This window comes from Podarcis erhardii, assembly GCF_964252035.2.
Source record: "Podarcis erhardii genome assembly, chromosome: 15".
In the NCBI taxonomy this organism is placed as follows: domain Eukaryota; kingdom Metazoa; phylum Chordata; class Lepidosauria; order Squamata; family Lacertidae; genus Podarcis; species Podarcis erhardii.
The window spans coordinates 18518034-18530785 of record NC_138505.1 but is presented as its reverse complement, the minus strand read 5'-3'; the positions used below and the strand labels follow the sequence as shown (position 1 = coordinate 18530785).

The window sequence follows — 12752 nt, the reverse complement described above, 5'->3', positions numbered from 1 at the left end:
AAACGGAATTTGTCATAATGCTTAAAACAATGCCACCTAACAAGCTGGGGTTTGTGAATGGCCAAACCAGGATCAAACTGTAGTGTGAAGCTGTTGCAAACCATGTTTGGGGGATACAGTGGCTTGGCTTTATAACCACTGCAACAAACCATGGTCTGGCACATTGCTTCACCCTCAGACGCTGCTCTTTGGGACAGTACCTTGGGTTCTTCAGGGAAGTGCAGAAAGGAGGAAACCAGTTTGCCTGAACATCTAAAACACAAACCATGGTTTGGAGTCTATAGTTAGTGTAAATCATGGCTTGGTAGGAACCAATCTTGCTCATAACTAATTCTAACAAGGGTTGCAGGACAAGCGTTTAGTCCATTTTGAGCAGAGAAATGATATAGCTACCCTAGCAATCCTGAGAAGAAGAAGAAGAAGAAGAAGAAGAAAAAGAAAAAGAAAAAGAAGAGGAGGAGGAGGAGGAGGAGTGTGGGCAGCCCCTCCTCAGGGCTGGCCCCAAACAAGCTGGTGCTTGGGGCAAAGAACAAGATGGTGCCATGTCAACGGCTGACTGGCCTGGCCATGGAATCTTCTTTCAGCACTGGGGACAGGATCAGGTCCACTACTGTACCTGAGGGCCGCAGGCTAGCTTGAGGATGGAGGAAGCCTGAGGCAGCTGCTTCAAGTTGCCTATTGGAAGAGCCAGTCCTATCCCTACCTCCCCCTTTGTTCATTTGCGGAATGCAGAGGTTAGCACAGGGTCTGCCACCTCCAGCATTAAAGGCTCTCTGGTTCCTGCCCCTTTTACAACAGTAGTGAGGCATAAACAGGTGAGACCATGAACAAGAACGAAAGCCCCTTCTTTTTTGCACAAAGCTGGCACCTGCCACATGTTTCCTCGACTCCTCTCTTATCCTGGCACCACACAACCCTCTGGGGCTCCTCCGGTGTTGTCCTCTTACTAAGCTGTCTCCAATCCAGACTCCCAGGAGGTCAGATGCTGTCTGTGAGCACGTAAGACACTCCTGGGGACCTCTGGCCTTGTGAGAATCATCAGGCAACTGTGTGGAGGAATAAGCCACCTCAGCCTTCCACAACCAGATGTTTTGCACTACAACTCCCATCAGCCCCAGCCAGCAGAGCATACCCCAAACATCTGGAGGGCACCAGGTCACACCAGGCTGAGCTAACTTCTCCCTAACATGATAAACAGGAATGAGAAAAAGCAACTTGGTTTCCTTCCCCACTTCCTAATTCCTCCATTCTCTCCCCCTGCTGTCTGGTTCTGTACCACAAGCACCTTCAGAAAGGCAATTTTGCTTTCCTCTTGCAGTTGTCAATGCCCATGTACATTGAGGGCACTGGAATATTATCTTCTTGCAATCACTGTTCAAGGAAGGGGTTGAAGAGAACCCATTATTTAGTCACCTTGGGACATTATGCATATCAGCACATGCAGAGGGACGAGCAGAATCTCACTCATGGGCTCTTGCTGTCCGCGTTCAGCTGTGTTTTCTGCATGCAAGCGGTACATATGCAGGCATTAGGAATCCTCTATGTGCATACAGGTCTTACATGTGCATTCTTGCCCAAGTTATGCTGAACGCATGTAGGGGGCATGCAAGAAGCTAGCGACTGCAGACAGGAACGTTCTCGCTCTCTCCCACATACACATTGAATGTACACTCGTGTAACGTTTAAGCAAAGCACATTCCGGGATACATTACTGGGTGCATAGACACATGACATTCATAACTTTCTGGTGTGTCTTGACAGAAATTCTACTCCTAGGGGAAGGGCCACAGCTCAGTGGTAGAGCATCTGCCAAGTTCAATCCCCATCATTTCCAGATAGAGCTGAGAGAGAACCCTGCCTCAAACTCTGGAGAGCCACCGCCAAGGCTGACCCAAGACACTTTGGCCCCTGCGATGGGCCTCCAAAATGGCGTCCACCTCCCTGCCAGGGAAGAAGGGGTGAGGGAAAATCTACATCAGAAACAATGGGGAAAGAAAGATCTACATCAGGATCTGCTGCCCCTGTGGATTCTGCCGCCAGATGTGGTCACCTCACCTTGCCTCATGGGTGGGCCGGCCCTGGCCACTGCCAACCAGTGTAGGCAATACTGAGCAAGATAGGCCAATGGTCTGACTCAGTATAAGGCAGCTTCCTATGTTCTTAGAACTTCCCGTCAAAGGAACACACACAGAGAGACACTGCAAGACTGCCTTAAGCTTTGAAACAAGAGCTTACCTGTAACACAAAGAGGTTGGCATCCGCTAGGATCACAAAGTTGGCACTGCCTCTCCAGCTGTCTTTGTTGTTTCAATGCCAGCCCTCCTCTCTTGTGGTCTCGGCAGCTGCTGTCTGTCTGGACGGCCTGTGAACTGACTGCCGCCGCGGCAGAGGTGGCAGGGAACAGCCCGCCCCGTGTCCATCAGGCCAAGAAGCTGGGAGATATTGCTGCACCCTGCCTGCTTGCCTTGTTTCTCATAAGTATGCACCATGGAAGGTCCCCTTTCCGTGCTGCTGATTGCGAAAGCACTGGACATCTCAGAACAGATCTTGCATTCTGATCCCCCTGGGTTCTGCTTTTGTTTGTTTGTTTTTCTAAGGTTTTAAAAACACGTTGCAAAATTTGAAAGTTTCTTGCCTGCACATTAGGGGCTTTTTGTGTGAGAAAGCTGAGGAGGGGCAAGTTTTGAATACTTTTTATTGTGAAGATCCTCACAGTCCAAATAATGGTTTGACCACCAAGGGTCATGCAGAAATCTGAAGGCACTCATTCTCCCAATATCCAAGTCCAAAGCTCTCACCACTGTTGTACACGGCCATTTTTTCTACTTTGCACATTTTTATATACTGCAGCTAAGAAAAAAAAAGGGGGGGGACCACAGTCAAGTCCAGAGGGTGAGAATGTTTTTGTTTTGTTTTGTTTTGTTTTGTTTTAAAATCACTTCTTAAAATCCAGCTACAATACAAAGGCCTAAACATGCATAGCTTAGCAGCAATTGTGGATTTGCAAACAGGTACACACAGGACAGGGAACAGGGGGCTAGTCCTGGCTTTCCATGCATGCACATGCATGACACACGCACCCAGAAACGTATGTTAGTGGTTCTAATGACATGCAAGAAATATTTGATGCATACCTCTACCTTAACCTCCCAACTCGGCTCTCAAAACTGGGCGTGGGGAGGGGAGAACCATAGTGTGTGAAGCTTCCTTTTGAAATATTTGTGGGAATGTCATAGCCCTGGCTCCCAGTAGCACTCACAAGTGTTATGGTATCTTATGTCCTTATTGTCTAAATGAGCACATGTCTAGTTCCGGATATTCAGAAATGAGCTGCCGCATGCTGCCCTGTGGATTCCCAGCTTCTTGTTCTGGAGGGATAGTTGCCTTAAGTCTGTTACAAAAACCAAAAAACCACCAAGTAGTACAGGTGGATCTGAAGGTTTATCACCCTTTAAAGGTGGCTTTTCCATGAGGATCAGTAACCAGGCCAGCTGGGAAAAGTAGCAGACTTTCTCTTTTCCTAAACTAAGCAGTGACAGACTTTGGTAATATGGCACCCAGAGGGAGGACAAAATTTATCGGCGCGCCCCCTCAAAGATTTCTTATTTTTACAATAATTCATTTTGGTACTTTGAGTAGGTACCTGTATAAATATAGGTATTATTAATATTTATCATCATCATCATCATTTTTGCTCTCCCCCCCCCCCAGCTCAGCTCCTTGTGCGAGGGAACCACCCACACCACCCTTGTCAAGCCAGAGAGGCAGAGGCAGAACTGTAGCAGTGCCTTACCTTGTAGAATGGAAGAGTGTCTGCTTAATTCTCTTGGTAAGTTGAGACCCTTGGCTGCAGAATCAAGAGTGAAAACGTGAGAAGGGAAGCGGTTGAAGGCCAAGGAAGAGAGGGGCATTTACAGGGTTTTCACCTTAGTCAAACAATAACTTCTCTTCCATCCATCCCTCTCCATCTAGAAGGAGATGCAGGGCAGAATGACTCCAGCTGGACCTGCAACACACCCAGAGTCTGAATGGGAGATGTGGGGGTCCTTGCTTCTCTGTCTCACTCTCTCTCTCTTTCTCTCTCTCTCTCTCTCTCTCCTCCATGAGCTCATACAATCTCATTTTATGGGAGAGACATCTGTTTCGACTCAAAGGGGAGTGGAAGGGGGGAGCCTTCCACTGCCAACAACAAAACAAACCTCCCATCCCTGAGTCACCCCCTCATTTCAATAAAGAAAGAAAAAAAACATTTGCTTCCTTTCCATCCCCCAGCCCTTCCTAAGCTTCTGTATTCGGGAAAGGGTGCAAAAGCAACACTTATGTTTAAAAGGCAGCTGGGGGAGAGGGGAAATGCCAGCCTGAGTTGCAAAGGGGGTCTCTTTCATACTTGCATTGTTCTACATAAGGCAAAATGCTTGCGTGTTACACACACATCATTTCTGGACCAACTCCTCTTTGAATGTTGCCCATCTTGATAGGGTCGTCAAAGTTTTCAAAGGTTTAGAGGGGGGAACATAACTGCCCCTACAGCCTCAGGGAGGGAAGGGGTAAGAGAGTTGCCTTCAGGACTCACCAGCATAAACAGCCAGTTTCCTTGGGAGGGAATCTGAATCCCCTCTTAGAACCAACACCCCTTGCAGATCATCACATACTGCAAGTATATACTGTAGTATATAGCAGCAGATAAGTAGATGGATCATGGAAACAAGTGGATGAGAGGGCCTATAACCTAATGGGAAGAGCACATGCTGTGAATTAGCAATGTGGTGAAATCTGCCCTCCAATTTTCTCAGACGCTTTCTTCTCCTGTGAAAGATACTTAATTGCATTACTTAATATGTGCAATTGTGATGGTTATTAGTAATAGCAACGTTTGTTTCTGAATGCGGCATTTGTATTGCATTTCAAATATTGATTCTTTATTGAGGGGATTTGTCAACCCCTTAAGACATTTCTACTGGAATATAAAGCAGTATTGTATATAAATTAACTAAATAAATGAAAGAAGATTCCAGTTTTTATGCCTTCCTCTTTAGCATTTTGGCAGGGGTGGAGATTTGAGCTTACCTTATTGCTGCAAGGTGGTCCAGGGTGCTGTGTGTGCACCTATAACTCTCAGTGTGGCTAAGTTTCATGTTGCTGTAGCAAAACCCACCAGAGACTGACCATACATGTTTTGTAATTTTCTTCTTTGGAGTTTGTGACATGATTGTAACTTCCAAAATGTCAATGCCCATCTTATTTTACTTATTTATTTTACTTATATTTTATTTACCTTGTTTTACTTGTTTCTCTTATCTTAGGATGCACATTTGGATAAAATGTGCTTCTCATTTTGTTTCTTTAGTGCTGGTCATTGGCCATAACAATAAAGGTTTGGTTGTGTGTCTGTTTTTTGGATGTCTTCTTTAAAGCCCAGGAACTCAAAGCATAGACTCCTGGGGAGAAAATTTGTATAATCAAAGAAAGGACATGGGCAAACAACTCTTGGCCACCTGAAAAGTAAGCCAAGTGTAACAACAACAACAACAAAAACAAGGCCACACACCAATCAATGAGGATTTTCAAACACATTTTTTTTCTCCTCAATACTTGTAGAATCATAAAAACAAGAACAAACCCCACAGGATCAATTTATGGCACAGCACTACATTGAATGAATGGGAGTGCAGCTTCCCAATGGACTGTGGCGGTCTCTGTTAGTGAGTGGGTGGGTCCTTTCAATTGCTCTGCCTTGAGCACCAAAACATCTTGCACCAGGCCTGTTTTTACTCTCCCTTTACCTATCCACGACCTGTTAAGAATAAGAAGAGCTCTGCTGGATCAAGCCAATGGCTCATCTAATCCAGCATCCTGTTCTCACAGCCACTAACTAGAAGCTTATGAGAAGCCCATAAGCAGGACCTGAGCGCAACAGCACTCTCACTTTGAGCTGTTTCCAGCAGCTGGTATTTGAATGCATTACTGCTTCCAACAGTGGAGGTAGGGTGCAAAGCCTGGGGCCAGTGGTGGCACAGTGGTTAGCATCGGACTACGACCTGGGAGACCAGAGTTCAAATCTACTAGGCCATGAAGGTCACAAGGGTGACCTTAGGCCAGTCACTGCCTCTCAGCCTAACCTGCCTCACAGGGTTGCTGTGGGGATTAAATGACAGGGAGAACTATGTACTCCACACTGAGCTCCTTGGAGAAAAAGGTGGGATATAAATGCAATAAATGAACCCTGAGGCACGCCACAAGTGAGAGCCCAGGGGTCTGAACACCACTTTCTGGACATGGCCCAGAAGGAAGGAGCGGAACCACTGTATAACAGTGCCCCAAGCTCCCAGCTCCTTTAGACGGTTCAGAAGGACGTCATGGTCGATGGTATCAAAGGCCACTGAGAGATCCAGCAGAACTAGGAAACAGCTTTCACCTTTGTGAAAGCCCATCGCCCAGCCCTTCCCAGCTCGCTTTTATGAGCCAGGATGGGCAAGGATCAAGGAGACAGGTGGTTGATTTCACTCATCCAAGCAGCCTGTCCACATCCTCAGAGGTAACAGATTGGAATTGATCCCATGCAACTTGACTAGACTGGACTCCAGCACTATCCCGCCCTGGCCTTGCTCCCACGGTATAGTCTACCTCTTTCAATTCTGAGCAACTTTATCTGCAAAAAACTTTGCAAAATCATTGCAAGAAATCTTGGGTTCCTTACCAGGCCCCGATGGTGGTGGTGGTTCCATTAGATTGCGAACCTACTGCTGTTTTCTGCAGATGCAATAGAGGCAGTGAAGAAGGTCCTCTTCGCCGTCACTATCGCCACTTGGTAGGCTCGACGGTGAGCTCTAATCAGTGTCTGGTCCGATTCAGAATGAGTTTTCCGCCACCAGCGCTCTAGTTGTCTCAGCAATTGTTTCTTCACCCTCAGCTCTGGGGAAAACCACAGGGCTGTCCAGGGTCCATGCAATCGGAGAGGGTACTTCGGAGCCAGACGGTTGATAGCCCTGGTTAACTCGTCATTCCAGCGGGCCACCAGGGAATCAGCTGAAAGGCCAACAACATGGGATAAAACATCCCCTGGCCTACCACTCTCTGGAAGCCATTTGCATCCATTAAGTGGCGGGGGCGGACCATCCGAATCTGTCCCACCTCCCTGCATAGGGGAAGGGTCGCAGAAAAGTCCAGTTGCACAAGGAAGTAATCCAACAATGGCACTTCTTTTGTTTTGCTTTTACTTAGTGCCAGATCACCCACATCCATAGAGGTGAACACCAGGTCTAGGGCATGCCTGCAATTATGAGTTGGGCCAAAGTTATTCAGGGACAACTCCATGTAGGCCATGCTTTCCATGAAGTCCCAAGCGGCCCCTTGTAAGGTCAAGTTGGCATGGGTGTTAAAATCCCCAATGACATGATAAGGTAAAAGCACATAAAGCATTTAAAAATCACATTGTTAGAAAAGCATTGTTTAATGTTTGGCTAAGATATAAGGATCTGTTAGAAAAGAAAACCCCAAGATGGTTGTCACCAATGGAAGCGAAGGCACAGAAAAAACTCAATATGGAGGCCAAATGGCCGAAATACTGGGAAATTTTGGAACAAGATGGAGACAGAATAAAATTGCAGAGCTTTGAAAAATTGAAAAATAAAGTGCGAGATTGGCTTCATTATTACCAAATAATGGAGGCATATAATTCGGACAAAAAAGTTGGCTTCCAGGTGGAAAAATCAAAATTGGAAACAGAATTGTTTGATCCAAAAATTAAGCATTTGTCAAGAATGTATAACTTGTTGCTGAGATGGAACACTCAGGATGAAATGGTGAAATCAGTTATGATTAAATGGGCACAAGATGTTGGACATAACATAATGATGGCTGACTGGGAACAGTTATGGACCACAGGTATGAAATTTACGGCATGTAATGCCCTAAGAGAAAACTTAATGAAAATGATTTACAGGTGGTACATGACACCAGTCAAGCTTGCAAAAATTTACCATTTGCCCGATAATAAATGTTGGAGATGTAATGAGATTGAAGGTACATTCTTTCACCTTTGGTGAACATGCCCAAGGATTAAGACATTCTGGGAGATAATTTATAATGAAATGAAAAAGGTATTTAAATATACCTTCCTGAAGAAACCAGAGGCCTTTCTCCTGGGCATGGTCGGCCAACTGGTGCCAAAGAAGGATAGAACATTTTTTATGTATGCAACAACAGCAGCAAGAATACTCATCGCAAAATATTGGAAGACACAAGATTTACCCACCTGGGAAGAATGGCAGATGAAGTTGATGGACTACATGGAATTGGCGGAAATGACTGGCAGAATCCGAGACTCTGGAAGAAGACTGGAAAAAGTTTAAAGACTATTTACGGAAATACTGTAAAATTAATGAATGTTAGAAAAATGTTGGAATGAAGTTATATGGCTTTAGTAGAAATGTTATAAGGAATTAAGGATAAATAGATTAATAGAGTATTAAAGGGAAAATAAGGTTAGAATGTGTTAAGATAATTATAGGATTAAAAATAGAGGAAGATGGAAAGGAATTGCTGAAAAAATTAATAGAAGTGGAATACAAAAAGGGAGGTGTGAGGAGGTCGCGGAAATAAGGGAATGAAAGATAAGATATTGAAATTATTTGATGTGTTTTAAATTGTGTTTGTTTTGTTTTGTTAGTTTAATGTTAGTGTTTTGTTAGTGTAATGTATAGTTGTTGTTGTTTTTTTTGTATTGTACTGTATTGTATTGTATTGTATTGTATTGTATTGTATTGTATTGTATTGTATGGTTTTTATTTTTTGTAGTGTTTAAATTGTTGGAAAAGGTAATAAATATTATTTTTTTAAAAAAATGACAATGACAACGAAAATAGGTGTCTCCTGGAGAATATCTGCCACGACCTGAAGCAGCTCGGGCAGGGAATCCTTGGTGCAGCAGGGTGGTTGAGACAGCAAAAGGAATTCTGTACTGCCCCCTGTTGCCCAACTTCCAGAAAATGCACTCAGAAAACCAATAGGATACCTGGTGCAAGCTAATGACTTCCTAAAAATCACTGCAACCCCCCCCCCCCATGACCTGGGTTGCTGTGCGTAAGAGAAATCTGGTAGTCAAGCAGCAGCAAGAACAGGACCACCTGCTTCATTCACCCAAGTATCGATCACACATGCCAGGTCAAGTCCTCCATCCATGATCAAGTCGTGGATGACAGCCGTCCTGTGAATCATTGACCTGGCATTGCACAGCAGCACCTTAAGGTCATGTGGGTCTCCCCAAGACCAGACCCGGAAGCAGGGATAGTCCTCAAACAACGACTAAACCTGCCTCCTCGGAAATGACATGGTCCTCCTCCTACCCGTGATCACTGAGATCGGGTGTCCCAGTGCATCCCTCCCTGTGGAACCTGCCCCAGTCATTTTGTTGGCTGGGGCCCACTCCCAGGCAGCCCTGACCCTCTCCCCTTAAGAACAGAACACAAACCATACAACAAACCAATAGAACAGTAGAAACAAACAAACAAAAAACCCAATTAATAATAATTTACAATCATACTAAAATTAAACCAATCCCCAGCCCCAACCAAATCAAAATTCAAAAAACCATAGATTAAAAACTATTTAAAAGACCTAAAAAATATTTAAATAATTACTTAATAACATTAACACAGGGGGACTGTCCCTCACCCTTGTCTCACCCCCAAAGGGCCACCAAGGGATGACCCCCTTTGGTGTCCCCCCACTGGGGGTGGCACCACCCCCTACGCAGGTAGGCTTTATAACACTGCCCCAGCAGCTGGACCCAGCCCAACTGGGGCAGCAGCTGTTCCCACTTTGCCTGCCTGCCCAGGGACCTGGTCCTAGCAGTATTCTCTGCAGTCCTCTTCGCTTCTGTAGCAGCAGCAGTCCTCCAAGTGGGGGAGACAGCAGCCCCCCCCCCCCAACAGGAGCAGGGTGGGGAAGATGGCAGTCCCCACGGAGGGACTGTGGAGCCAGGTAGATATTGTCCCAATGTACAGGAAAATAAAACCTTTTTGACTGGCACCAAAAAAATGTCAGTGCCAGGAGGGCTTTGCTGGGGAGAACTCTCCATAATCAGAGCCAGTTTCAGATTCTCTCCCCCAATGTTTGGGGGAGGGTGATGTGTTACCACTACCCATACACTGCTATTGTTTCTTTCTGTGTAGCCATAGATGTGATTCTTGAGATGGTTGTCTTATTAGTGTATTAACGAATGCTACGTTTTTACCACTATATTTTTATTCTGTTTGCATGATCACCTCCAGGCTGTTGGTATTTTGCAGGAGGGATTCGGGTGCATACCAGAAATTTAGGTTTGCACAATTAAAGTGAATTGAAGTGCTCTGTTGCCCTGATGTCACATATCCACTTAAAACAAAACAAAACCCAACTAGTATTCGCACTGATGAATAATAAAAGACTGATGAATAATAAAAGTGCCTGCAGTCCCACCTCCAGCCAGTAGGGAAAGTAGTGGGGCAGGAAGTCAATGCAGTCCCGAGACCTCCATTGCCATGTCTGAATATGGGTACAGTGAAGCCAAAAAGGAGGTTGGGAGTGGAGAGCAGAGAAACCCGGAAGGAGGCTACTCAAGCAGTCTAGCCAAAGCCTTGCTGGACCTCACTGGTGAATGGCAATAACTGTCCTTTCTTGGAGTGCGTTGTCGCAATGACATAAGATCATCCCTGTTGGATCAGGCCAAAGAGGGTCCATCTAGTCCAGTTCTCAAAATGGCCAACCAGATGCCTGTGAGAAACCTGTAAGCAGGACCCGAGCACAAGAGCCCTCTCCCCCTTGTGGTTTCCAGCAACTGGTATTAGAAGCATTACTGCCTCTGTCTGTGACATATACAGAAGTACAGTGGTACCTTGGGTTACGTACTTAATTCGTTCTGGAGGTCCGTTCTTAACCTGAAACTGTTCTTAACCTGAAGCACCACTTTAGCTAATGGGGCCTCCTGCTGCTGCCACGCCGCCGGAGCACGATTTCTGTTCTCATCCTGAAGCAAAGTTCTTAACCCAAGGTACTATTTCTGGGTTAGCAGAGTCTGTAACCTGAAGCGTATGTAACCTGAAGCGTATGTAACCCAAGGTACCACTGTATACAGACCCAAGAGTCCCATTTTGATCCTGGCAAATATCTCAGTGGCGAATCAGCATTGCCATTTTATTTTTAAAAAAGATGGTTCCATTTAATAACTCAATGCCCTCCAGATGTTTCGGACTCCAATTCCCATCAGCCCATATCAGCGAAGCTGGGCTGTTGCAGTCCAAGGCATCTAGAGGCCACCAGGTCAGCAAAGGCTACATTAAATCAGGACAAGCTGGTTTGGGGCTTGCTGTGTGTGATTCTGATGCAAAAGCTACCCTTGTGAACCCAGTGACGCATGCCTGAGTAACCATCTCTTAAAAGATTTCCCAGTAATTCTTGAGTCTTCACACAAATGCTTCACCACACCAGACCCACCCACCCCTCTCCTCTCAACGGTATTGCAAAACTGGAGCTGTACCTTTAACGAAAAATGTGGAATCAAGGTAGCAAGGGTTGCTCTGACCCAGGCCAGAAAATGATGTCTGTGTCTTTGTGGGAAGATTTTTTAAAAGTGCTTCCTTTGAAGCCAATTCTTGGAATGAGGGTTATGCAAAGCAACCTGCACACCACTTCTCCACTCAAATGCAACTGTCTGAAAGGTTGCCTCTACACAATTCCAAAGATTTCCTGCATCAAAGTTGGGTTGGCAGGTAAAGAGGGAGCTCTGTGTTTCCATGCCCCCCGCCCCATTGCACATGCCACTCACATTTTCCACTGGGCTCAGGTGGTCTTTCCAAGCAAACAGGAACCCTGGTGTGGAGGGGGGACGACGTGCCCTCTGGCCCAGCAAGACGGGACTAGACTCCATTCCGATGGAATGCCAAAGGGCGAGATTTTACTCAGGCTTAGTTAACCCTCGCGACCCCTTCTCCCATCAGGTCCTCATCTAGGGGATTCCTAGTAAAGGAGCCACAGATGGTTTGTGCTGCCTTCTCGCTTCTGTCGGCCAAATTTCTACATTACAGGAACGCAGGAAGCTGCCTTATGAGGAGAAGCCGGCCGTTACTCCAGCTAGCTCAAGATCGTTGACACTATTGTTAGTGGCTCTCCAGGAATAATAATAAAATTATTATTATTATTATTATTATTATTATTATTATTATTTATTATTATTATATTTAGGCCAGCCCTACCTGTCCTTGAGATGTCGGGGTCCAAAGCTGAGACTTTCTGCCTGCAAAGCAGACGCCCCGAAACTGAGCTATGGCCCTTCCCCGCAAAATAAAGAGTAAGGTTCTAGTCCGCATGGCTCTGAGCCACGGGCTGATTTAAACAGGAAGCTCCTTTATACTACGTCACACCGAGGTCAGTGTCATCTGCACTGCTCTCCGGGAGTTTCAAGCGGGGCTCGTTCCCGGCCCTAGCCGGAGATTGAACCTGGCACCTTCGGCATGCAAAGCCGTTTGCTCTCCATGCACTGTGCAGTGGCCCTCTCCCGATCTCCCTTCCACCTCAGTCTCTTTAACTTCTCTTTGTTTCCTTCTCGATTTCCCCCCCTCTTCCCGCTCCCGTCCTTCCCTCCCGGCAGCGCACTCAGGCCGCCGCCAGAGCGAGAAAAGGGGGTGTGTGCGCCTTCCCCGCCGCGCGGAACTACATCCCCCATCAGCCCCCGGGCCTCCCTCTTCCTGAGTGTCAGTTTCACGCTGCAGCCAGGG

At 46.1% G+C, this 12752-nt stretch overlaps 1 long non-coding RNA gene across 6 annotated transcripts; it reads right to left on the bottom strand.

Annotated features, from left to right (window-relative positions):
• Positions 1–454: 454 nt before the first annotated feature.
• Positions 455–5991, bottom strand: LOC309330493. Of its 6 annotated transcripts, none has more exons than XR_014151437.1 (5): positions 5276–5991; positions 4574–4729; positions 3794–3847; positions 2236–2850; positions 455–1046 (listed from the first exon to the last, which is right to left on the bottom strand). It is a non-coding gene; the product is annotated as an uncharacterized lncRNA (long non-coding RNA). The 6 variants fall into 6 exon arrangements; XR_014151441.1 differs by lacking the exon at positions 4574–4729 and having other exon boundaries at positions 2236–2592; positions 2799–2850; XR_014151438.1 differs by lacking the exon at positions 4574–4729 and having other exon boundaries at positions 3794–4006.
• Between the last annotated feature and the right edge of the window lie 6761 nt (positions 5992–12752).